We start from the raw sequence: 26091 nt of genomic DNA, 5'->3' as shown, positions 1-26091 counted from the left end.
GACACCAGCGAGTTCACAATTAACAAGTGATTGGATTTTGCTGTGAATCGCATCCAGGTCTGAACCATGTTCATTGGGGTCTGTTTCTGTGGATGTTAATAAACTCCAGCCCAGTTATAGGGGTTTATATTCTGTATAACAATCAGGTTTGTGTTAAACACATGGTGTATTGAGTCTTTTTTAATATTGCTGACACAAAATAGTTCCTTTTGAACACAGGAACATGTCTCAGGACATTGGGGCAGCAATGAACAAACTCAGGGGAATATTGGATACAGAGTCAAAACAACATTATATTCTTTATCCGTGTGACCTGTCTCAGAATTCTCTCATCAAATAGACCATCAACATGAGAGGGGTTGACATTTTCAGTCATTCCAAGAGGAAATTAGAGGCTGCAATTATCCACGGATGTTGTTCTGAAATTTTACAACCTCCCACTGTCACCAAAGCTGGCAATAGACAGCTCATTGTTCTAATTGTGTTGTAGCCTCTGTCCCAGATGTTATTCAATGTAGATTTAATGTTCAGAGAAAGGGGTGAGATTGGATGTTCAAAATCGCTCACAGGCTATGGAGGGTGATGTTGACTTGAATGTGCCAAAAACAGTGTTCTTCACAGGCACCAATACATTATCCCCAGTTTTAGTCACTTTGGTCGGTTTGTCCACCTGATAGGACAGGATGTGTCCTCATGTGTCTGTTTGTATGGGTGTGGGTGTGTCCCTGAGTGTGGAAGTGTGTGTAAATGTGTGTGGGTGTGGAGAGGATGTCTGAGTGTGTGTGAGACAGACAGAGAATGTGTGCATGAGTCTCTGTGTGTGGTTGTCTGTGCTGCTTCTCATTAGCTATAACACAAACCTTCCTCTCCAAGCAGACAACATGGCTCCTGAGAATCCCATCCAGTGATGTGAATGGTACGATTCGGAGATCCTACATCCAGGGTGAAACCACAGGCTGACTGTGTGCTGTGTAAAACCTGACACCTATACAACCAGGCCCCACTTCTCCTGGAGCAACATGAAGTGTCTGCTGCTTTCCAGATCCATTCCTTTCCCCTCACTATTATCCTCAGATAATTCACAAATTCCTTGTGTGCATCATCCTCCAACATGCCTATGGTTTCCACTTTAAATATTTCCATTGGTCTTTTTCACAGAGAGCAATGGGATTGCTGCTATCACAGGAATCAGTTCTGAAATACTGTCCCTCTGATCTTCAGGCTTCCTGGAGTAATACACTGATCCAGATCTTCCCACCTAACACAAATCCATATCCCCATCTGAGTTCCAGATTTTAATGTGATTGTCTAATATAGAAAACATATATCATTTAACCCATTTAAACCTGAGTCAGCACACCCCCTCCACACATACTACAAGAGGTTGTCTTTGAGATCAGTTGTTCCTTTGTAATCTGGGTTGTTCTGAATGATCACAATATGAACCTTCTTCCTAGTCTGTCCTAACCCTTGAAAGGTGGGAACGCGTCATTAACAAATATATGCTTCAAGTTCATAATTCTGCTTAGTCTGATTGACATGGTTAATTTACAGAAGGATTAGGGTATGGCTGAATGGACAGATGTCCAACGGGGACATAAGGGGACTTCTTGCTAATGTCGGGATTACAAGGTTAGACGTTACTATTACGTTGATTTTTTTAACAATTTGCTGATTTTTGATGGAAAGGGAGACAGTGAGAAGGAGCTAGAAAGTCGAGAAGGTTAGAGGAAGTGCACTTGTGGTGTGGGGTGGGAGGGGAATAACAGAGGAACCAGCTATGGGTGCAGACCATTTTTACATAGGCATGAACGTACAGGATCGAAATTATAAACAAGGGCACACGGTTCATTCTGTAATCACGATCAATGCTGTAATGTCTACAAAATACTCCAAACGTACGGTAGAAACTTGTATCGATGAGATGTCTTTGGGGCTCTCCTGTATCCCCATATTTGTCGTTAATGTTGCTTTTCCATCACACAGCTGACTCATGTCGAGTGTCTTAGATACTCCACAACACCCTTCTGTCAGTTCATTCACTGAAACCAGGGACTCTCCTTGTTGTAACGGTGACATTCCCAGTTTGTCCAGTTATTTCTTGAAGTCAGTCAGCCCTTGAATTGTTTGTACATTGTTTCATCATGTCCCACCCAGCTGGCCACCAGTGCAGAGGCGTTGGAGGAGGACGGTTTGGTCCACGTTGTTAGAGGCTGTGGACAGGCCGAGAAGGACAATGAGGGAGTTTTCCTTTGTCACATTCACATCGGGTGTCATTGGTGACTTTGGGAAGAGCTATTTTGATACCGTGACATGGACAGAGATCTGATTGGAGGGATTTAAACATGGAGTTCTGGGAAATGTGGACATGGATTTGGGGGGTGATCAGGACTTTGGAGAGCGAAAGGAGGTTGGAGCTGGAGTGGGAGTTTAATAGGATAGTGGGGTCAAGTGTTGGTTTTATTGAGGACAGGTGATGATGGCAGATTTGAAGGTGACAGGGACAGTACCTGAAGAAAAAGGGCCATTAACAATATCAGTGAACATGGGGAAATAGGGTTACCAGCAGTTTAGCAGGAATAGGGTCGATGGAGCAGGAGGTGGGTCTCATGGACAAAGTGAGCTCTGAGAGGGCAGGAATGGGAGATGGGAGAGAAACTGGAGAAAGATGTGGGTTCAGAACTCGGACATGGGGGATTTTTAGAGACAGTTTGTCCCGATGGGCTAGTGGAAGGGAGGGAAGCAGCAGAGGCAGCTGATCAGATTGTCTCAATCTTAGTGACAAAGAAGCTCCATGAGCTCCTCACACTTGTTGCTGGAGGTGAGGATGGAGGAGACAGGGGAGAGGGAGAGCCCTTCGAAAGGAACTAATGTCTTAGGGATAGTAAAAAGATTCAACATCATCTATTTAATAGAAAGCTTAATGATTTTATTTTTATCCAGAATATTAACACCTATAACTGGGCTGGAGTTTACTAACATCGGCAGAAACAGACCCCAGTGAAACATGGTTCAGTTGCAAAACTCAATCACTGTAGTTACTCGTGAACCTCCTGGTGTCTCAGCAGGTTGGATGACTGAGTGAATCCTTTCCCACACTCGGAGCAGGTGAACGGTCTCTCCCCAGTGTGAACTCGCTGGTGTTTCAGGAGGTTGGATGACTGAGTAAATCCCATCCCACACACGGAGCAGGTGAAAGGCCTCTCCCCAGTGTGAACTCGCTGGTGTGAAATAAGATTAGCTGATCGCCTGAACCCAGTCCCACAGTGAGAGCATCTGAACGGTCTCTCCTCAGTGTGAACACGTTGATGGGACACCAGGTCCCGGAACTTTTATAGCACTTCCTGCAGTCTGGACATTGAAAAGGTCTCTCCTCACTGTGAACTCGCAGGTGCGTCAACAGATGGGATGAATCAGTGAATCCCTTCCCACATTCTGAACAGGTGAAATGCCTCTCTCCAGTGTGACCATGCTGGTGTCTCAGCAGGTTGGATGACTGAGTGAATCGCTTCCCACACTTGGAACAGATAAATGGCTTCTCCCCAGTGTGAATTCGTTGGTGCACAGTGAGATGAGATGATCGCCTGAACCCAGTCCCACAGTGAGAGCAGCTGAACAGTCTCTCGTCAGTGCGAACACATTGATGGGACATCAGTTCCCAGGAAATTTTGTAGCACTTCCAACAGTCCAAGCATTTAAAAGGTCTCTCGTCAGTGTGAACTCGCTGGTGTTTCAGTAGGTAGGATGAACGAGTGAATCCCTTCCCACACTCGGAGCAGATGAACGGTCTCTCTGCTGTTTGACTGCACCGATGTCTTTCCATGTAATTGAATCCCTTCCCACAGTCCCCACATTTCCACGGTTTCTCCCTGTTGGGACTACATTTATGTCCTGCCAGATTAGATGATTGGCTGAAGCCTTGTCCACACACACAACACGTGTACGGTTTCTCCCCACTGTGAACGGTGCTTTTTCCTTCCATGTTCAAAATCCGATGATATTCAGGCTACGATAAACTGTGCAACTCCATCAGATCCTGATGTGATGTTTGGTTTCAGTTTTCTGACTGCAAATCCTCTCCTTCTAATATCCTGTGGAATTGATTTAAAACAGAAAGAGGGAGTGACAGAGAACCCACAAAAACACAAAGGCAGGTTGTGAAACTGAGCTGAATGAATCTGGGAATTTGTGGGGCCGGCACGAGGAAAAAGTGACCACGAAAGATGCTGGATTGTCACAAAAACTCAACTGGTTCACTAAGGTCCACCAGAGAAAGGACCTTCTACACAGTCTGTGCCCATAAATTCCAAACTTGTGCCTGAACACTAAGGTCTAGGTCATAGGAGCAGGAGTCCTAACACTGACTCCTGGGGAAATCCACTTTCAACCTTCCTCCATTCTGAAAAATCATTACTCTCTGTTTCCTGTGAATCAGTTAATTTTGCACCCATGTTGCTGCTGCCCATTTTGTTCTGTGAGCTATAAATTTGCTCACAAGTCTGTTATGTGGCACTTTACCTAATGCCATTTGGAAGACCATGTACACCACATTAACAGCATTACCCTCATCAACCACACTGTTAACTCTTGAAAAACCTTAAGCAAGTTAGTTTAACATGATTTTTCCTTAACAAACTTGTGCTGGCTTTCCTGAATTAGCCCACATTTCCTTAAGTGACTATTAATTTTGCCCAGAATTATCACTCGCAAGGCTAAACTGACTGGTCTGGTAGTTGCTGGGCTGATCATTACACCCTTTTTGAACAAAGGTGTATGATTTGCAATTCTTCTGTCCTCTGTCACCACTCATGGGTCTGAAGGAGATTGGAATAATGTGGTCAGTGCCTCCACAATTTCCATTCTGAATTCCCTCAGTATCCTTGGATACATCTCATCCAATCCTGGTGCCTTGTCAACTTTATCAGACAGCCTATATAATACCTTCTCCTTATCAATATTAAACACCACAAGTGTTTGAACTACCTCCTCTTTAACCATGACCTGTGCAGCATCATCTTCTTTGGTAAAGACAGATGCCAAATATTCATTTATACCTCAGCCATACCCCCTGTCCCAATGGGTAAATCACCTTTGCTTAAATCCCTAATCAGCCCCTTTCTCCTTTTACCACCCTGTTACTAGGTATAAGACGGAGAAAGTGTTTTGATTTCCTTCCATGTTAGCTGCCAGTCTCTTCTCATACTCTCTCTTTGCTTCTCTTACTTTCTTTTTCCAATTTCTCTCTGAATATTCTTTCTTTATCCTGTCTCTTGGTTGTATTAGCCACCTGATATCTCTGTTAGCAGATTTATTCATCTTCATCTTAATCTCTTCTCTTATTTAGTGAGCTGTGGATATGTTAGCCACACCTTCCTCATTTGTAAGAATATGTCATTACTATGTCTGATCTGTTTCCTCTTTAAGGCAGCCCATTCCTCAATTACAGTTTCTCCTGCCAACCTTTGATTCCACTTTACTGGGTCAGATCCATTCTCAACCTCTTGAAGTTGGCTTTCCCTAGTTAATTATTCTTTCTCCTACAAGCAATCTTTGCCCACAGACAGACAGGCCAACTGTTTACTTTCCAGATTTAAAGGCCGATGATATTCAGGTCCTCACGAATCGAGTGACTCTGCCAGATCTGAATTGATGTCTGATTTGAGTTTCCCATCTGTCAACCCTCCACTTCTAAGATCCAGTATCAGAAATTTACAAAAACACTAACCGTCAGTCCAAGATAGAAATTGAGAATAGACAAACATTTCTCTTGGTTGGAGTTTGCTGTGTGTAAATCCTCCCCTTCTAACCCCCTGTAAAAGGAGTTTCCAAAATACATCCCTGTCAGTCCAGGATAGAAATGCACAGCATCCTCTCCTCCTGCTACCTGGACCAGGATGACCGCGCATGCGCCCTGCTGCACATTGCCCCTGTGAAGATGGCGGTTGTTAACTCGGGCCTGTCTCCGAGAGGAGACGCGGGTCAGAATTGTCTCCTCCCCATTCGGTGTAACCGCAGGACCGGTAGCTTCTTATTCAAGATTTCAGACCTACACAGGGTCTTCATGAAGCCTCCCCGCCCACTCCGCCGCCTCCATCCCTCCCCACTCACCGGCTCCTTTTACTCGCCTGTGTTCGCCATTTCTCAGCGTCTTCCACCAGCTCCAGGTACAGATGATACTGCGCATGCTCCAGTCAGAGATCGCAATGCGCATGTACCAGTCACTGTCAGCTACTGCGCCTGTGCGAGGCTCGCCTGACGTGAGCATACAGCACATTCTGCCCCCCACTGAATCCTGGGTAAACGTACCGCCATTGAAAGGCCTTTTCTGATAAGATAATTATGTTTTATGATCCGATGATGATTGGCGCCATAGGGCCAATATATAAAATTATTAATATTGATATGGCAACCATAGTGCACGGCCCCTCCACCATAGTTCTGTCCTGGGTGTAATTAACAACAGATCAAACCATGACAGTTAGATCTGAACTCACTGGAGGCTCAGCAGCGGCGCAGACAAGTGATTTTTCTCCCCATATTCTGACGACTGCAACTCTGTCTTGTCAGTTGGAATGTAGCAATTGTGGATCTAATCCTTTGACCTTCTAAAACTGGAGTGTTAGCTGGTGGGCAGTGAGCAAAGGGTTGCACACATGAAGTATCTGAATTGTGTCCCACAGGTATGACTGTGCTGCTGTGTCAGAAAATGGAATAACGAGGTGAATCCATTTCCACATTCAGCTGGTGTGATTTCATGGTGTGATTTTGCAACAAAAGTGTTCAGCTCACACTGGGATCTCAAACCCTTCTGAGAATGAGCCGTATATTCTCAACCACAGTTAGAGCAAGGTGGTGCTGTAAATCTGAAATAAAAAAACAAAATATTGGAATTTTCAGCACATCTGGCAGTGTCTGTGGATAGTGAAAGATGTATTTAAATTTCAGGGCTGTGACTTTCCATCAGAACTGCACTGCATCAGTGAGCAGCCTTGAAAACTTAACTCTATTTCTCAATTCACAGATTCTTCTGGATGTGTTGAGTATTTCCATGATTTTCTGCTTTTATCTCTGATTGATGAAGTTGCATATGAATTGTACATTAGATTTATTGATGACTAATGTACATTTATTCTCAACCATCTACAAGTGGAAAACTCTTCCACTTGTCTACCCTGTCAACCCCTTTCATTATCTTAAAGGCCTTAGTCAGGTCATCCCTCACTTTCTTTTCCTGAGAAAAACTTTTCAATCTGTTAAATCTCTGTGAATTTGACATATTTTCCAATTCTGGCATCATTCCAGTAAATCTTTTTTGCACCATCCCCAGTGATTCGTTCCTTCCTATAATATGCAGACAGAGCTAATCTGAGCATCAAAGTCACATTGTCCCAAATTCCTGTATGTTGTAAGGATCATTATGGCAGTGGGAGAGGGGACTGTGGTTTCGAGCTGTTATTCACCATCCCCTGTTTCAGCCATTCTCCCATTAGCTGAAAATAAGATTAGATGAAATGAGCAGATCTAATGAACCGGTCTGTGACATTATGAATCAATTACAAAGTTGTCTCTCAGCCTTACAGTGAAGCAGAGGGTATTTTTCATTCTAAATTTGCTAATTATACCATTAAGAATACCTGTCAGAGAATGACTAGATTTCAGCATGGGGCCAGTGTAAAGCTCATTTAACATGATTACCAAGCAGTGAAGAGGTGAATTTGTAATTCACATGCACCTTGTTTGTGCATTTCCCAGATTAATAGTTGCACTGAGTCTGTTGTTCTCCATCTTGATATGTTCAAGATGGAAATCCATAAATATTTGGGCACTAAGGGATATGGTGATAGGATGGGAAAATGGAGTTGAGCTGGAAGAACATTTAATGGTGGAGCAGGCTCAAGGGGCCTTTTAGTCCAACCCTGCTCCTATTTCTTGTGTTCTTATGAACATCAGTGTGAATCATTTCCATTCAAGCACAGCAGATGCAGCAGCACCCATCCACCTCCTCCCTTCCCTCATTCCAGGGCCCCAAACACTTTCCAAGGGGCACAGTGATTTACTGGTACTTCTTGCTATTCAATATTGTCTATTCACTGACCACAGTGCGGTTTTCTCTACATTGAGGAGATTAAATCCCAATTGGGTAACTGCTGTGTGGCACATCACCTTTCAGTCTCCAAGTGTGTTCCTGAGGTTCTGGTCATTTACCAGTTTATTCTCCACCCACTCCCACTCTGACCTTGGCCTCCTGCACTGTTCCTATGAAGCTCAATGGAAGCTCGAGGAACAGCAGCCCATCTTTCATTGGACACTTTATATCCTTCTGGACTCAACATTCATTTTGACAATTTCAGATCATAATCACTGCTCCCATTTTTTCTGACAGTAGGTGCTGGTAATGGTTCTTCTTTTACCATTTATCCCTCCTCTGGGCCTGCGTTGTTTCTCCACTTGTCCCATTAGTTTATTTCCTTGTCTCATTATCACCCAATGCTGCCTTGCACCATCATCCCCTTTGTCATTTAATCACGAGCTCAGGCTCGGACAAGAGGGACCTTTAGAGATAGTTTGTCCTGGTGGGCTAGTGGGAGGGAGGGAAGCAGCAGAGGCAGCTGATCAGATTGTCTCAATCTTAGTGACAAAGAAGCTCCATGAGCTCCTCACACTTGTTGCTGGAGGTGAGGATGGAGGAGACAGGGGAGAGGGACAGCCCTTCCAAAGGAACTAACTTGTGCTAGAGATATCAAAACAACTCAACTGTTCATCGCAAAGCTGATTTATTCCAATTTTATACTGAATCTGTAACTGAGCTGGAGTTTATTAACATCAAAAAGGAACTAATGTGTTAAAAATAGTAAAAAGGTTCAACGCATTGTGTTTAACACAATGCTGATTTATTTGACTTTTATCTAAGTGGGCTGGAGTTTTTTAATGTCTACAGAAACAAACTATAATGAACATACTTCAGTCCGGAATGTTATTAAGAGCAAAATCCCATCACGACAGTTACTTGTGAACTCTCTGGTGTCTTAGCCGGTGGGATGACTGACTGAATCCCTTCCCACATACGGAGCAGGTAAATGGCCTCTCTCCAGTGTGAACGCTCTGGTGTGTCAGCAGGTTGGATGACTGACTGAATCACTTCCCACATTCGGAGCAGGTAAATGGCCTCTCTCCAGTGTGAACTCTCTGGTGCAGCAGCAGGCTGGATGACTGAATGAATCCCTTCCCACATTCGGAGCAGGTAAATGGCCTCTCTCCAGTGTGAACTCTCTGGTGTGTCAGCAGGTTGGATGACTGACTGAATCACTTTCCACATTCGGAGCAGGTAAATGGCCTCTCTCCAGTGTGAACTCTCTGGTGCAGCAGCAGGTTGGATGACTGAATGAATCCCTTCCCACATTCGGAGCAGGTAAATGGCCTCTCTCCAGTGTGACCGCTCTGGTGTCTTAGCCGGTGGGATGACCGAGCGAATCCCTTCCCACATTCGGAGCAGGTAAATGGCCTCTCTCCAGTGTGAACTCTCTGGTGCAGCAGCAGGCTGGATGACTGAATGAATCCCTTCCCACATTCGGAGCAGGTAAATGGCCTCTCTCCAGTGTGAACTCTCTGGTGTGTCAGCAGGCTGGATGACTGAGTGAATCCCTTCCCACACCTGGAACAGGTGAGCGGTCTCTCTCCAGTGTGGACTCGCTGGTGCACAATGAGTTGAGATGATCGTCTGAACCCAGTCCCACAATGAGAGCACCTGAACGGTCTCTCATCATTGTGAACACGTTGATGGGACTTTAGTTCCACAGAACTTTTGAAGCACGTCTCACACTGTGGGCATTTAAAAGGTCTCTCATCTGTGTTAACTCGCTGGTGTCCCATGAGGTTGGCTAATTGATTGAATCCCTCCCCACGCTCAGAGCAAGTGAATGGTCTCTCCCCAGTGTGAGTGCACCAATGAGTTCCCAGTTCCAATGGGGATTTGAATCTCTTCCCACAGTCCATACATTTACATGGTTTCTCTCCATTGTGACTGCATTTATGCTTCGTCAGATGAGATGATTGGCTGAAACCTAGTCCACACACAGAACACGTGTACGGTGTCTCCCCACTGTGAACGGTGCTTTTTCCTTCCATGTTCAAAATCTGAAGATACTCAGTTTAAGATAAATTAGTCGACTCCATCAAATCCTGATGTGATGTTTGGTTTCAGTTTCCTGACTGCAAATCCTCCCCTTCTAATACCCTGTGGAATTGATTTAAAACAGAAAAAGGGGAGTGAGAGAGAACCCACAAAAACACAAAGGCAGGTTGTGAAATTGAGCTGAATGAATCTGGGAATTTGTGGGGCCGGCACGAGGAAAAAGTGACCATGAAAATTGCTGGATCGTGATAAAAACCCAACTGGTTCACTAATGTCCTTCAGGGGAGGGAACCTGCCACCCGGTCTGGGCCAACACAAGACTCTGGCCTCCATAAGAACATAAGTAATAGGAACAAGAGAATACCTAACACCCCGTCGAGCCTGCTCCACCATTCAATACGATCGTGGCTGATCTTGGGCTTCAACTCCACTTTCCCACCCATTCCCCATATCCCTCGACTCCCTGAAAGACCAAAAATCTCCCCATCTCAGCCAGAAATATATTCAATGATGGAGCATCCACAACCCACTGGGCTGGAGAATTCAATGTGACAGAGAAAGAAAGAGAGAGAGAGGAGTGGGAGAGACAGAGAGAGAAGGTTACTAAACAAAGCACAGGATGTCAATAAACAGAATTCAAGTGCATGGGATTGGGGTAATATCCTGTTATGGATTGAGAATTGGTTAACAGACAGAAAACAGAGAGTCGGAATAAATGTCTCATTCTCAGGATGACAGGCAGTTACTTGTGGGATACTGCAAGGATCAGTGCTTGGCCCACAGCCATTCACAAACTATACAAATGATTTGAAGGCACTCATTTAAGCAGCACCTAAATTTTCACATTCTCATCCTTGTTTTCCTCCATGGTTGTGATCATTCCTATCTCTGTAACCTCCTCCAGCCTCACAATCCCCCCCGAGATATCTGCTCTGCTCGAATTCGAGAATTACTGATTTTAATAATTCCATCACTGGTTGCCATTCTGTCAGTTTCCAAGACTCTAGAATTCCCGCCCTAAACCTCTCCGCCTCTCTACCTCATTTGCATCCTTTAAGATATTCCTTCAGACCGACCTCTTTGACCAAATTATTGGCCACCTGCCCGAGTATCTCCATGGTTTCTAACATTTCTGTGAAATGTCTTGGTAAACTATATAACAATAAATGTGTGATATAAACACAAATTGTTGTTGTTGATTTGGAGATATATCAATGTCCCTTCCTCATCACTGGGTGAATAACCTGTAGCTCCTTACCTAACAGCATTGTGCGAGCACCTTCACCACACGGACTTAATTAGTAATGGGTTGAAAGGTTATGGGGAGAGGGAGGGAAATTTGAGTTGAGGCCAAAATGAGATCAGCCATGATTGTAATGAATGGCGGGGCAGGCTCGAGGGGCTGAATTGCCCACTCCTGCTCCTAGTTCTTACGTTCAAGGATCTATGGACATGCACACCAAGGGTCTGTACTTCCTCGGGTCCTACCATTCATCATGTACTCCCTTGCCTAGTTAGTCCTCCAAAAATGCATCACCTCACACTTTTTGGGATTAAATTCCATTTTCCACTGTTCTGCCCATCTGACCAGCCCGTCTATATCGTCCTGTTGTCTAAGGGTTTCCTCCTCGCTATTTACCACACTAGTGATTTTTTTGTGTTACCTGTGAACTTACTGATCATACCTCCTACATTCATGTCTACATCATTAATGTCCACTAAAAACAACAAGGGACCCAGCACCGAACCCTGCAGTACGCCACTGGACACAGGCTTCCAGTCACAAAAACAACCTTTGACCATCACCCTCTGCCTCCTGACACTGAGCTAATTCTGGATCCAATTTGCCAAATTGCCCTGGATCACATGGGCTCTTACCTTCTGGACCTGTCTCCCATGCCAGACCTTGTCAAAAGCCTTAAAGAATTCCATGTGGACTACATGAATTGAACTACCCTCATCTACACACCTCGTCATCTACACACCTCGTCACCTCCTCGAAAAATTCAATCAAATTTGTTAGACATGATCTCTCACCGACAAAGCCATGCTGACTATCCTTGATTAATTCTTGCCTCTCCACGTGGGGATTAATTCTGTCCCTCAGAATGTTTCCAAAAGTTTCCCTACCACTGATGTTGGACTTACTGGCCTATTAGCTCCCTGGTTTATCCCTACCATTCTTCTTTAATAATGGTACCACATTAGCTGTCCTCCAGTCCTCTGGCACCCCTCCTGTGACCAGAGAGGATTTGAAAATTAATGTCAGGGCCCCTGCAATCTCCTCCCTTGCCCCCCACAGCACCTGGGATACATCTCATCTGGGCCTGAGGATTAATACACTTTTAAGCCCCAATAAAACCGCTAATACCTCCTCCCTCTCAATACTCATTTGTTCAAGTATATCACAGTCCCCCTCCCTGATTTCTATACCCACATTGTCCTTCTGTATAGTTAATACAGATGCAAAGTACTCATTTAAATCCTCATCTACATCTTCCAGCTCCTCACACAGATTGCCATTTTGGTCCCTGATGGGCCCTAATCTTTCCCTGGTTATCCTCTTGCCCTGAATATACTTATAAAATGCCTTTGGATTTTAACTTATTTCACCCAGCTGTGTTTTTCATGCCCCCTCTTCGCCTTCCTAATTTCTTTTTTAAGTAACCTCCGGCACTTTCTCTACCCATCAAGGGCTCCTGCTGTTTTGAGCCCTCGGTATGTACCATAATCTTCCCTCCCCCCCCACCCTCCCCCTTATCTAATCCTGTCAATTCCTCAACATCCCAGTTTCTCTGGACTTGTTGGTCCTTTTTGGGAAAATGTTGGCCCTGCACTCTCACTATTTCCTTTTTGAATGACTCCCACTGCTCTGATGTTGATTTTCCTACAAGTAGCTGCTCCCAGTCCACTTTGGCCAGGTCCTGTCTTATCATATTAAAATTGGCCTTCCCCCAATTCAAAACCCTTATTTTCGATCTATCTTCGTCCTTTTCCATAATTACTTAAATCTTACTAAGTTATGGTCATTATCACTGAACTGCTCCTCCACTGACACTTCTACAACTTGCCCAGCTTTGTTCTCTAAAAGAAGGTCCAGCACCTCTCTTGTAGGACTTTCTATGTGCTGGCTTAAAAATCTCTCCTGGATACATTTGAAGAATTCAGCCCCCTCAAAGTTTTCACACTTTGTCTATCCCAGTTAATATTGGGGAAGTTGAAATCCCCGACTATTATTACTCTATTATTTTGACACTTCTGAGATTTGCCTACATATCTGCCCTTCTATCTCTCCCTGACTGTTTGGGGGTCTATAGTATGCTCCCAACAATGTGATTGCCCCCTTTTTGTTTTTAGGTTCTACCTATACAGCCTGATTTAACAGCAGCTCACACTTACGCTGAAGATGTTCAAGGTAAAATACTGTCTTTCCCTTTTACCGTATTCCAGTGCCGTGCCAGGGTATACAATTCCGTTCGCATAGATTTAAGCAAAAAGAAATTCTAACATACCGCAAGATTCCCCACACCTTTTAAAGCACTTCTCACACTCTGGTCATTTAAAAGGTCTGTTGTCAGTGTGAATGTGGTGTCCCAGGTGGGATGATGTCCTGAAGCTCTTACCACACTGTGAGCAACTGAACAGCCTCTAGCCAGTGTGACTTCAATGTGTTTCAGCAGGTCAGTCCAAAGAGACAAACAGTTCTCTGGGTTTGAGTTTGCGGTGTGTAAATCCTCCCCTTCTAATCCCCTGTAAAAGGAGTTTCCAAACACTCGGTATAAACTGGGCTCCTGGAGTTTCTAATCCGGGTTTGGAGTCCTACACCGGGTGTTTGTGAACCCTCCCAGTCCACCCTCCGGCTCCATTCCTCTCCTGCACTCGGCCCTTTCTCACCCGCTGGACTTTAAATTCCACCGCAACAAAAACAAAAATACCTGGAAAAACTCAGCAGGTCTGACAGCATCTGCTGAGAGGAAACAGTTAACGTCTCGAGTCCATATGACTCTTCAACAGAACCAAGTAAAAATAGAAGAGGTGAAATATAAGCTGGTTTAAAGGGGGTGGGACAAGTAGAGCTGGATAGAGGGACAGTGATAGGTGGAGATAACCAAAAGATGTCACAGACAAAAGGTCAAAGAGGTGTTGAAGGTGGTGATATTATCTAAGGAATGTGCTAATTAAGGGTAGAAAGCAGGACGAGCAAGGTACAGACAGCCCTAGTGGGATGGGGTGGGGGGGAAGGAATTGAAAAAGGCTAAAAGGTAGAGATAAAACAATGGATGGAAATACATTTAAAAATAATGGAAATAGGCGGGAAAAGAAAAATCTCTATCAATTATTGGGGGAAAAAATCCACCGCCTTCGTCCCGGTCCCCCGCCCACACTGCGCATGCTCCACTCCCAGCAGGCTCCGCCCCTCACTCCGATTGGCTGGAGAACCAATTGCTCCCGCTCGGTCCTCCAACCACGCCCCTTCTTCCTATTGGTCCGGAGCTGCCGCCAATCATTTGAAGTCGGAACATGCGCAGTCCGTGGAGACAGACGGGAGCTCGAGCGAACGGATTTTAAATGCGGGTTTAACAAAGACCGAATGCAGATCCAGAACCGAAAATAAACCCGTGAACAGAGATAGGGCCGGCGGATGAATTTAGAAGCTTCATAAACTCAAGGTACCGGCCCCAATTCCTCAATAAGAAGCCACCAATGCCGGGTTTGCTCGGCGCTGCGGGAGAAATGCCCGAGTTAACGGCCGCCATCTTTATAGGGGCAACGTGGAGATTGGCGCATGCGCGGCCGCCATCTTGATTGGCCAATGTGCTACAGAGCGCATGCGCAGCCGCCATCCTCACGGGCACAATGAGCAACAGCCCGAGGGAGACGTTCATAAAATATGTGTTCACCAGGAGTTTTAGATCAGCAACAATAGAATTATAAACCCACAGTCACTCAGCAGTACAGAATTTAAACATTGCTGAAAAAGGGTGACATTTTGCTGATATTTCATGTTGCACTCCTCTGGACAGATGCAAAAAACCCAAATTTCTCAGTGAATAACAACTTATGCTGCACAAGGAAAGGGTGTTGACTGGTTCGCCAGTCTGCTCTGATTGGTCAAGGCATTGCCATGGAGAATGCACCAAAGAGCTATCATCCTCCATGCTTTTGTTTTATTCAACAAACGGCCCCATCCCTGGACATGTCCCTTCTGTCTGCAGTTGACAGATCCCTGTGTATGAATATATGCAGCTTCTAGCAAGCATAAGTGAGCCACATTATGAGCCTGACTGATAATCTTTGAAATTTGATATTCTTGCGCCTGTCTTGATGAGTACAAGAGAAAAGGTTTCAACAGAATGTCTCTTTTTTTAGCAATACTCAAGTGTCTTAAAGGGGGAAAATGTGGTAGACAGAGGGAGAGGTGTAGGGAGAGAATTTCAGAATTTGGGAACGAGGGAACTTAAGGCAAGGTCATTAATGCTGGAGCGATTAAAATGGAGAATGTACAAGCTATCAGAATTCGAGCAGTGCAGATATCTCAGAGGGTTGTGGGGCTGGAGGAGATTACAGAGATAACGAAGGGCGAGGCCATGGAGGGATTTGAAAACAAGGATGAGAATTTTAAAATCAAGCTGTTGCTTGACCGGGATCCAAGACGGTCAGGAAGCAAATGGGTGACAGAGGAACAGGACTTGCTACGAGTGAAGATGTGGACCGCAGACCTTTGGATGGCTTCAGGTTTACGGAGAGTAGAATGTGGGAGACCAGCCAGGAGTGTGTTGGGATAGTCGTTCAAGTCTGGAGGTAACAACGGCAGTGATTAGGGTTTCAGCAGCAGATACACTGAGACGGGGTAAGGCCGGGTGATGTTGCAGAGGCGATCTTAGTGACGGCACAGATATGAGATCAGAACCTGATCTTGAGATCAAATATAACACCGAGGTTATGAACAGACTGGTTTAATCTCAGACTGTTGCAGGGCGAGGGATGGAGTTGGTATCTGGGAAATGGAGATTGGAGCAGGGACTGAAAACAGTGTCTTCAGCCTTCTCAGTGTTTAATTGGAGTTAATTAGTCATCAGGAAGAGAAGCAGGAACCAGAATGGGCCATAAGACTGATCCCAGGTTTAACTTAGTTAGAGAGGGAGAGAAGGAAGGAAGGAAATCCTGGGAGGTTTGGAGAAACCACCTTCACAATTACACATTAAATCTCCACACAGTAAGTTTTGGACACAATGTTAATACCTGCTATTCTGTATGGTTGGTCAGAGGGTTTCAGATTAATGATTTGTCATGAGTAATGACTGAAGTGAATGATGAAACATAGTGTTATCTTCAGTTGGACAAATTTGTTAAAAAGATACAGGAAGAATTATCCAAAACTCTTTTTGGCTTCAGCACAGGGAGGAGGGCGAGTGTGTGGGACAGGGATTTGCAGCTTTGGGAGAAGAAGACAGGAAATAATGTTCCATAGAAATGAGAATTGTCTGCTCTGAATTTCTATCCTGTTCTTACAGTGATTACTTTTGTAAACTCCTTTCACAGGGTATCGGAAGGGGAGGATTTACAGAGAGGGAACTCAAACCAAAAATCACATCAATATCTGACAGTCACTCGATTCATCAGGACCTGAATATTATCATCTTTGAATGTGGAAGGAGAAATGTTTGTTCTTTCTGTGGGAAAAGATTTCAAACATCAGTGTGACTGGAAAAGCACCGAGACACACACACCCGAATGAGAGTGTTCCAGTGAACTGACTGTGGAAAGAGCTTTAACCAGTTACACAGCCTGAAATAACATCACACCATTCACAGCAGGGGGAAATTGTACACGTCTTCTATGTGTGGACAAGGATTCAACTGATCATCAAACCTGGAGAGACACAGGGACACTTGAACCATGGAGAAACCGTGGAAATGTAAGGACTGTGGGAAAGGATTCAATTACCTATCCTAGCTGGAAATCCATCGACGCAGTCACACCGGGGAGAGGCCGTTCACCTGCTCTGAGTGTGGGAAGGGATTCACTCAGTCATCCGACCTGCGAACACACCAGCGAATTCACACTGAGGAGAGACCATTCACTTGCTCTGAATGTGGGAAGGGATTCACTCAGTCAACTGACATGCTGAGACACCAGCGAATTCACAGTGGGAAGAAGCCATTCATCTGCTCTGAGTATGGGAATGGATTCACTTACTCAACCAACCTGCGAACACACCAGCGAATTCACAATGGGGAGAGACCATTCGTCTGCTCTGAGTGTTGGAAGGGATTCACTCAGTCATCTGACCTGCTGATACACTGGCGAGTTCACAGTGGGGAGAGACCGGTCACCTGCTCCGAATGTGGGAAGGGATTCACTCAGTTATCCAGCCTGCTGAGACACCAGCAGCTACACACTGGAGAGAGGTCGTTCACCTGTTCCGAGTGTGGGAAGGGTTTCACTCAGTCATCCCAACTGCTGATACACCAGTGGTTTCACAATGGGGAGAGGCCATTCACCTGCTCTGAGTGTGGGAAGGGTTTCACTCAGTCATCCCACTTGCGAATACACCAGCGAATTCACACTGGAGAGAGACCATAAGAACATATGGAATAGGAACAGGAGCAGACCATTTGGCCTCTCATGCTTGCTGTGCCATTCAATAAGATCATGGCTGATCTTCTTGCGTTTGAATTTCCACATTCCCATCTAACCCCGATAACCTTTGATTCCCTTGCCTAACAAGAATCTATCTACCTATATCTTAAAAATATTCAATGATCGCGCCTCCACCGCCTTCTAAGGCAGAGAATTCCAAAGCCGCACATCCCTCTGAGAGAAAAAATTCTCCTCATCTCTGTCCTAAAAGGGCAACCCCCTAATTTTGAAACGGTGCCCCCTAGTTCTGGACTCACCCACAAGAGGAAACATCCTTTCAACGTCCACCTTGTCAAGGCCATTCAGGATCTTATCTACTTCAATCAAATCACTCCTCCCTCTTCTAAACTCCAGTGGAAACAAGCCCAGTCTGTCCAACCTTTCCTCATAAGACAGCCCACTCATTCCAGAAATCAATCTAGTGAACATCCTTTGAACCGCCTCCAATGCATTTATATCCTTCCTTAAATAAGGAGACCAAAACCGCACACAGTATTCAAGGTGTGGTCCTGTATAACTGAAGCATAACATCCTTACTTTTATGTTCAACCCCTCTCGTAACAAAGGATAGCATTCCATTAGCCTTATTAATTACTTGCTGTACCTGCATACAAACCTTTTGTGACTCATGCAGCCATTCTCCATTTAAGCAATACTCTGCTTTTTTGTTCTTCCTGCTAAAGTGACCAACTTCACATTTTCCCACATTTCACCCCATTTGCCAGATCTTTGTCCACTCATTCAATCTATCTACATCCATCTGCAACCTCCTCATATCCTCTTCACAACATACTTTCCTGCCTATCTTTGTGCCAAATGCCAATTTAGCGACCATGTCTTCACTCCCCTCATCTAAGTCATTGATGTAAATCATAAAAAGTTGAGGCCCCAGCACAGATCCCTGTGGGACTCCATTCGTCACATCCTGCCAATCAGAAAAAGACCCATTTACATATACTCCCTGCTTTCTGCCAGCCAGCCAATCTCCTATCCATGCTAATAAGTTACCCCCTACACCATGCGCTTTTATTTTCCGTAATAATCTTTGATGTGGCACCTTCTCAAATGCCTTCTGGAAATCAAAGTCCAGCACGTCTACAGGCTCCCCTTTATCCATTGCGCATGTTACTCCTTCACAAAAACTCCAGTCAGTTGGTTAAACAGGATTTTCCTTTCACAAAACCATGCTGACTTTTCCCAATTGCCTTGAGCTCTTCTAAGTGCCCAGCTATAACCTCCTTAATGAATGATTCTGATAACTTCCCCACGACAGACGTCAAGCTAACTGGCCTATAGTTTCCTGTTTTCTGCCTCCCTCCCTTCTTGAATAGAGGGGTTATATTTGCTACTTTCCAATCTGATGGAACCTTTCCAGAATCTAGCGAACTTTGGAAAATTAACACCAGCGCACCGACTACCTCATTAGCCGCCTCTTTTAAGACCCTAGGATGTAGTTCATTGGGTCCCAGAGACTTGACATCAGCAGCTCCTTCAATTTTCTCAATACCATTTCCCCAGTTATTTCAATTTCACCAAGTTCCTTTCTCTTGTCACCTTCTGATTTGCAGCTATTACTGGAATGTTTTTTGTATCCTTTATATTGAACACAGAAGCAAAATATTATTAATTTCTTCCACCATTTCCTTATCTACTATTAACTCCCCACTGTCACCCTCTAGAGGACCAACGCTCACTTTGCTCACTCTTTTCCTTTTTAAGCACCTGTAGAAACACTTGCTATCCATTTTTACATTTCTAGCAAACTTCCTCTCACACTCTAATTTCTTTCTCCTGATTAACCTTTTAGCCATTTTCGACTGTTCTTTATATTCTGTCCAATCATCTGTCCTGCTGCTCATCTTTGCGGAGTTGTATGCTTTTTCCTTAAACTTTATGCTTTCCTTAACTTCTTAAGTTAACCACAGATGGGGGGTCCTCCCTTTATAATTTTTCTATATGGTCAGGATCCATTCTGAATACTCTGAAATATCCCCTTAAATGTCTGCCACTGCTTCTCTATTCATCTATCCTCTAGCCATGTTTCCCAGTTCACTTCAGCTAGCTCAGTTTTCATCCCCACATAGTTGCCCTTATTTAAGTTTAAGGTACTAGTCTTTGACCCACTCTTCTCCCTTTCAAATGTAAAATTCAACCATATTGTCCTCGCTGCTACCTAGCAGTGCCCTTACTCTGAGGTCATTAATTAATCCTGTTACATTACACAATACCAAGTCAAATATAACCTGCTCTCTGATTGGCTCCTGAACATGCTGCTCTAAGAAACTATCTCAAAAGCATTCTAAGAACTCCTCATCCAGGCTATTACTGCCAATCTGATTTTTCCAGTTAATGTGTAGATTAAAATCACCCTTGATTATTGTCATCCCTTTATCACAAGCACACAATATTTTCACTTCAATACTTTGTCCTATAGTATGGCTGCTGTTAGGGGCCCATCAACCACTCCCACTAATGACTATTTTTCCCCTACTATTCCTCATCTGCACCCAAACCAATTCTACATCCTGATCTCCTGATCCAAGGTCATCTCTAACTATTGCACCAATGCCCTCTTTGATTAACAATGCAACCCCGCCACCTTTACCTAGCTTCCTATTCTCCTTGAATGTCATGTACCCCTCAATATTAAGGACCCAATCTTAGTTGTCCTGCAGCCACGTCTCCATAATTACTAACAGATCATATTTATTTACTTCTGTGTGAGTCATCAATTCATTTACTTTGTTTTGAATGCGATGTGCATTCAGATAGAGAGCCATCAGTCTTGTCTTTTTGTTACCGTTGTAACATCTAGTCTTGACTGTTGATTTATTCTCAGGTTTTTTTCTCTCAGTCCTTTCCTGCCATTCTCTGACCATCATTTCTCATCTTACTATTTTGCTCTCCTCTCTTGACTCTACACCTTGAATTGCTACCTCTACCCAAGCTTGATCCCTCACCGCTCTTGTTTAGTTTAAAGCCTTCTCTACTTCCCTAGCTATGCGATTTGCGAGGACACTCATCCCAGCACGGTTCAGGTGTAAACCGTCCCAATGGTACAGCCCCCACTCTCCCCAGCACTGATACCAGTGCCCCACAAACCGGAACCCAGTTCTCCAACACCAATCTTTGAGCCACGCATTGGTCTCGCTAATCTTATTTGCCCGATGCCAATTTGCACGTGGCTCAGGTAATAATCCAGAGATTATTACCTTTGAGCTTCTGCTACATAATTTGGTACCTAGCTCCTCATACTCACTTTACAGAACCTCTTTCCTAGTTCTACCTTTGTCATTGGTACATACATGGACCACGACAACTGGATTCTCCCCCTCCCATTGCAAGTCCCTCTCCAGCCCTGAGCAGATGTCCTGAACCCTGGCACTGGGCAGGCAACACAGCCGTCTGGACTCTCACTTTTTGCTGCATAAAACAGTGTCAATGCCCTCACTATCCTACCCCCTACTACCACTACATTCCTTTTTGCTCCCCCTGCGTGAATGGCTTCCTGTACCACAGGGTCATGGCCAGCCAGCTCATCCACCTTGCACATTTCACTTTCTTCCACACAGGTTGTGAGCACCTCAAACCTGTTTGACACTTGCAAAGTCTGAGACTCCTCCACTACTGCCTGCTCAGTCCCATTACCTGCCTCACTGACAGTCACATCCTCCTGTCCCTCATTGCTGATCAAACAGATGACCCTCTTCTAAGAGATGTGACTGTCTTCTGGAACAAAGTATCCAGGTATTTCTCCACATCCCTTATGTTGCGCAGTGTCTGCATTTCGGTTTCCAGATCAATAATCCTGATCCGGAATTCCTCAAGCTGTTTACAATTCCTGCAGACGTGTTTGTCACGGATCGCCTTGGCATCCAAAAGCTCCCACATCTCACAGCTGCAACATAACCCCTGTCCTACCATTCTAACTTATGTTATTTAGTTAATTTACTTTAATTACTTTCTTCCTATGTATGCTACAATTTACTGTGTTTACTGAATGCTAGTACCACTGACAACTAAAGATTATATGCTTCTTAACTACAAGGTATGTGTATTAGATGTTATTTAAGTAACTCTATTTTATTGCCTGTTTAAAATCTTTGTTGTTTTATTTGAATTTTAAAGCTTTCAAATTTTGGTTTGTTATTGTAAAGTTCTTTTTATTTATAGATCTACCTGAACTCGCCTGTCCTAAGCTGGTTTCTCACACACTGTCCCTTAGACTGAACACTTACCGACCAATCAACGTACCAGCTTCCTGTGACATCACAGCTGCCTCTTTCCCCCCACTCCTGCTGCCTCACAGCAGCTGCAAAAGTGAAACAGCCCATTCCTCACTCAAATCCCCCGTCTGTATTTATAGACGTTCCTCACTCAAATCCCCGGTCTGTATTTATACACATTCCACGCTCAAATACCCCGTCTGTATTTATAGAAGCTCCTCACTCAAATCCCCCGTTTGTGTTTATAGACGTTCCTCACTCAAATCCCCCGTCTGTATTTATAGGCATTCCTCACTCAAATCCCCCGTCTGTATTTATAGACGTTCCTCATTCAAATCCCCGGTCTGTATTTATAGACATTCCTCACTCAAATCCCCCGTCTGTATTTATAGACGTTCCTCACTCAAATACCCCGTCTGTATTTATAGACATTCCTCACTCAAATCCCCCGTCTGTATTTATACACATTCCTCACTGAAATCCCCCGTCTGTATTTATACACATTCCTCACTCAAATCCCCCGTCTGTGTTTATAGACGTTCCTCACACAAATCCCTGGTCTGTATTTATACACATTCCTCACTCAAATCCCCCGTCTGTATTTATAAACGTTCCTCACTCAAATCATCGGTCTGTATTTATAGACACTCCTCACTCAAATCCTCACTCTGTATTTATAGACGGTCCTCACTCAAATCCCCGGTCTGTATTTATAGACACTCCTCACTCAAATCCCCGGTCTGTATTTATAGACGTTCCTCACTCAAATCCCCCGTCTGTATTTATACACATTCCTCACTCTTCACTCAAATCCCCCGTCTGTATTTATAGATGTTCCTCATTCAAATCCTCGGTCTGTATTTATAAACATTCCTCACTCAAATCCCCGGTCTGTATTTATAGACACTCCTCACTCAAATCCTCACTCTGTATTTATAGACGCTCCTCACTCAAATCCCCGGTCTGTATTTATAGACACTCCTCACTCAAATCCCTGGTCTGTATTTATATGTGTTCCTCACTCAAATATCCCATCTGTATTTATAGATACTCCTCACTCGAATCCTCGGTCTGTATTTATAGACACTCCTCACTCAAATCCCCGGTCTGTATTTATAGGGGCTCCTCAGCTCCCCACTGTCTCCTGCAGGTCTGCTCCGCTCTGACTCCCAGCAAGGTAGGCCTCACTCGAATCCCCGACCTGTATTTCTAGGTGCTTCTCATCTCCCGCGTATCTCCCACAGGTGCACTCTGCTCCAACTCCCAGCAAGGTAGAGGTTTGGAGCCAGTGACTATGGAGTGGAGTTTGTAGCGAGGACTGAAGACAATGGCTTTCGTCTTCTCAATATTTAAATGGAGGAAATTTCTGTTAATCCAGTACTGGATGTCAGACAAGTCAGGACGGTGTGTGACTTGGAGGGGAACTTGGAGGTGATGGTGTTCACCTACACCTGTTACCCTGGTCCTTCTAGGGATGGAGATTTAGAGTTTATCCCTCTGATTTATCCAATGCCTCTCCAACCTCTCTCTCTATTTGCTCCGATGGAGTCCAGAGTCTTGTGTAGGCCCAGACCGAGTGGCAGGTTCCCTTCCCTGAAGGACATTGGTGAACCAGTTGGGTTTTTATGACAATCCAGCAGTTTTCATGGTCACTTTTTCCTCGTGCCGGCCCCACAAATTCCCAGATTCATTCAGCTCAATTTCACAACCTGCCTTTGTGTTTTTGTGGGTTCTCTCTCACTCCCTTTTTTCTGTTTTAAATCAATTTCACAGAGTATTAGAAGGGGAGGATTTTAATTTGGGGAAGTGAAATAAAACATCACATCAGGGTCTGATGGACACGCCAAATTTGTGGTAACCTGAGTATCATTGGATTTTGAACATGGAAGGAAAAAGCACCGTTCACAGTGGGGAGAAACCGTACACGTGTTCTCTGTGTGGACGAGACCAGCCGATCATCTGGCCTGTCAGAACATAAATGCTGGGAGAAGCTGTGGAAACGTGCAGATTGTAGGAAAGGATTCACTTATGCAGTTCAGCTGGAAACTCACCGAGACAGTCACACTGGGGAGAGGCTGTTCTCCTGCCCAGAGTGTGGGAAGGGATTCATTAATTCATCCAACCTGCTGAGGCACCAGAGAGTTAACACGGGGGAGAGACCGTTCACATGCTCCATTTATGGGAAAGGATTCACTCAGTCATCCAGCCTGGTGATACACCAGTGTGTTCACACTGGGGAAAAGCCGTTCACCTGCTCCGAGTATGTGAGGGGATTCACTGACTCATCCAACCTGCTGGCGCACCAGCGTGTTCACACTGACGAGAGACCATTCAGGTGCTCTCACTGTGGGACTGGGTTCAGACGTATATCTGAATTCACCGTACACCAGCGAGTCCACACTGGGGAGAGGCCATTCACCTGTACGTGGGAAGGGATTCACTCAGTTATCCACCCTGCTGAGGCACCAGTAAATTCACAATGGGGAGAGACTATTCACCGGTACGGAGTGTGGGAAGGAATTCACTCAGTTATCCACCCTGCTGAGACATGAACAAACTCGCACTGAGGGGAGGTCATTCAGCTGCTCCGAGTGTGGGAAAAGATTCACCCATTCAAACAACCTGGTGAGACACCAGCGAGTTCACACTGGGGAGAAGTTGTTCAGCTGCTCCGAGTGTGGGACGAGATTTGCTCAATGATCCCACCTAAAGACACATCAATAAATTCACACTGATGAGAGACCTTTTAAATGTCCAGACTGCAAGAAGTGCTTTAAAAGTTCTGGGGAACTGGTGTCCCATCAACTGGTTTACACTGATGAGAGACTGCTTAGGTGCTTTCACTGAGGGTTTAGGTGATCCTCTCAACTCGCTGTACACCAGTGAGTTCACACTGGGGAGTGGCCATTCAGATGCTCCAAGTGTGGGAAAGGATTCACTCAGTCATCCCACCTGCTGACATACCAGCGAGCTCACACTGGGGAGAGACTGTTCACCTGCTCTGAGTGAATCCCTTCCAACACTCGGTCAGCTAAGCGGGTGAAACACCGGTAATTTCATAAGTAACTGCAGTGATTGGATTTTGCTGTTAATCACATCCAGGACATGTTCATTGGGGTCTGTTTCTGCTGATGTTAATAAACCCCAGCCCTGTCATTCTGGTTAATATTCTGTATAAAAATCAAATAAATCAGTTTTGTGTTAAACACAGTGTGTTGAGTCTTTTTAATATCTTGAACACAAGTTAGTTCCTTTGAAGCGCATTCCCTCTCCTTCAAATATGCCATCATCACTCCCTCCTCAATAAAACCAATCCTTGACCCCAATGTCCTTGCAAACTATCTCCCCATTTCTCTCCACCCTTTCCTCTCCGAAGTCCTGGACACCTCCAAAATCCATGCCAATCTTTTATGAAACTCCATGGTTCAATCCCTCCGATAAGAAAATTGCCCCGGCCACAATATTGAAACAGCTCTCGTCAAAGTCAAAAATTACATCGTCTGTGAATGTGACAAAGGTAAATTCTCCCTCAGTGTCCTTCTTGGCCTGTCTGTGGTCTTTGACACCATTGACTGAACCATCCTCCTCCAATGCCTCTCCACTGGTGTCCAGCTGGGTGGGAATACATGCAACTGATTCCTTTCTTATCTATGTCATTGTAGCCAGAGAATCACCTGCAGGAGCTGAGATTATTTGAGTTACATTTTCATTGACTCACACTCGGTAAGTGATCAGGTGTCACTGAACTTTGACACACAGATGTTTCATTATCACTTTCACAGTGACCGCGTCTGACAGGCCAAGTCCTTCTTTCTGCAGCAGCCCTTCTTGATAAGATCAACAGAGAAGAGTGAAGACATAGCCACTTCCCAAGCTCATAGCAATGAAAATGTCTGTTAATGCCCATTAAAAGATAAAGCACAGCAGAGCAACAGGGTGTTAGTTTGTGACAAACTTATTGAAACAGGTTCATTACCAAGAATTTGCCAACAGGTCCATTATTGCAGGATGCAAATGGTAGGAGATGGACCTTGTCATTCTTAATTTGCAATGCCTATGTTCGCAGAATCTCACCCTCATACAGACTCA

General features: G+C 44.7%; 1 pseudogene; it reads right to left on the bottom strand.

The window, feature by feature from the left end:
• Nucleotides 1-3038: 3038 nt before the first annotated feature.
• The window catches only part of LOC144673307 (uncharacterized), a 173580-nt pseudogene continuing 150527 nt past the window's right edge, over nt 3039-26091 (bottom strand).

The sequence above is a fragment of the Cetorhinus maximus genome, unplaced genomic scaffold (assembly GCF_964194155.1).
Source record: "Cetorhinus maximus unplaced genomic scaffold, sCetMax3.hap1.1 HAP1_SCAFFOLD_330, whole genome shotgun sequence".
In the NCBI taxonomy this organism is placed as follows: domain Eukaryota; kingdom Metazoa; phylum Chordata; class Chondrichthyes; order Lamniformes; family Cetorhinidae; genus Cetorhinus; species Cetorhinus maximus.
The sequence above is the reverse complement of the archived record's forward strand: the minus strand, read 5'-3'. Positions and strand labels throughout refer to the sequence as shown.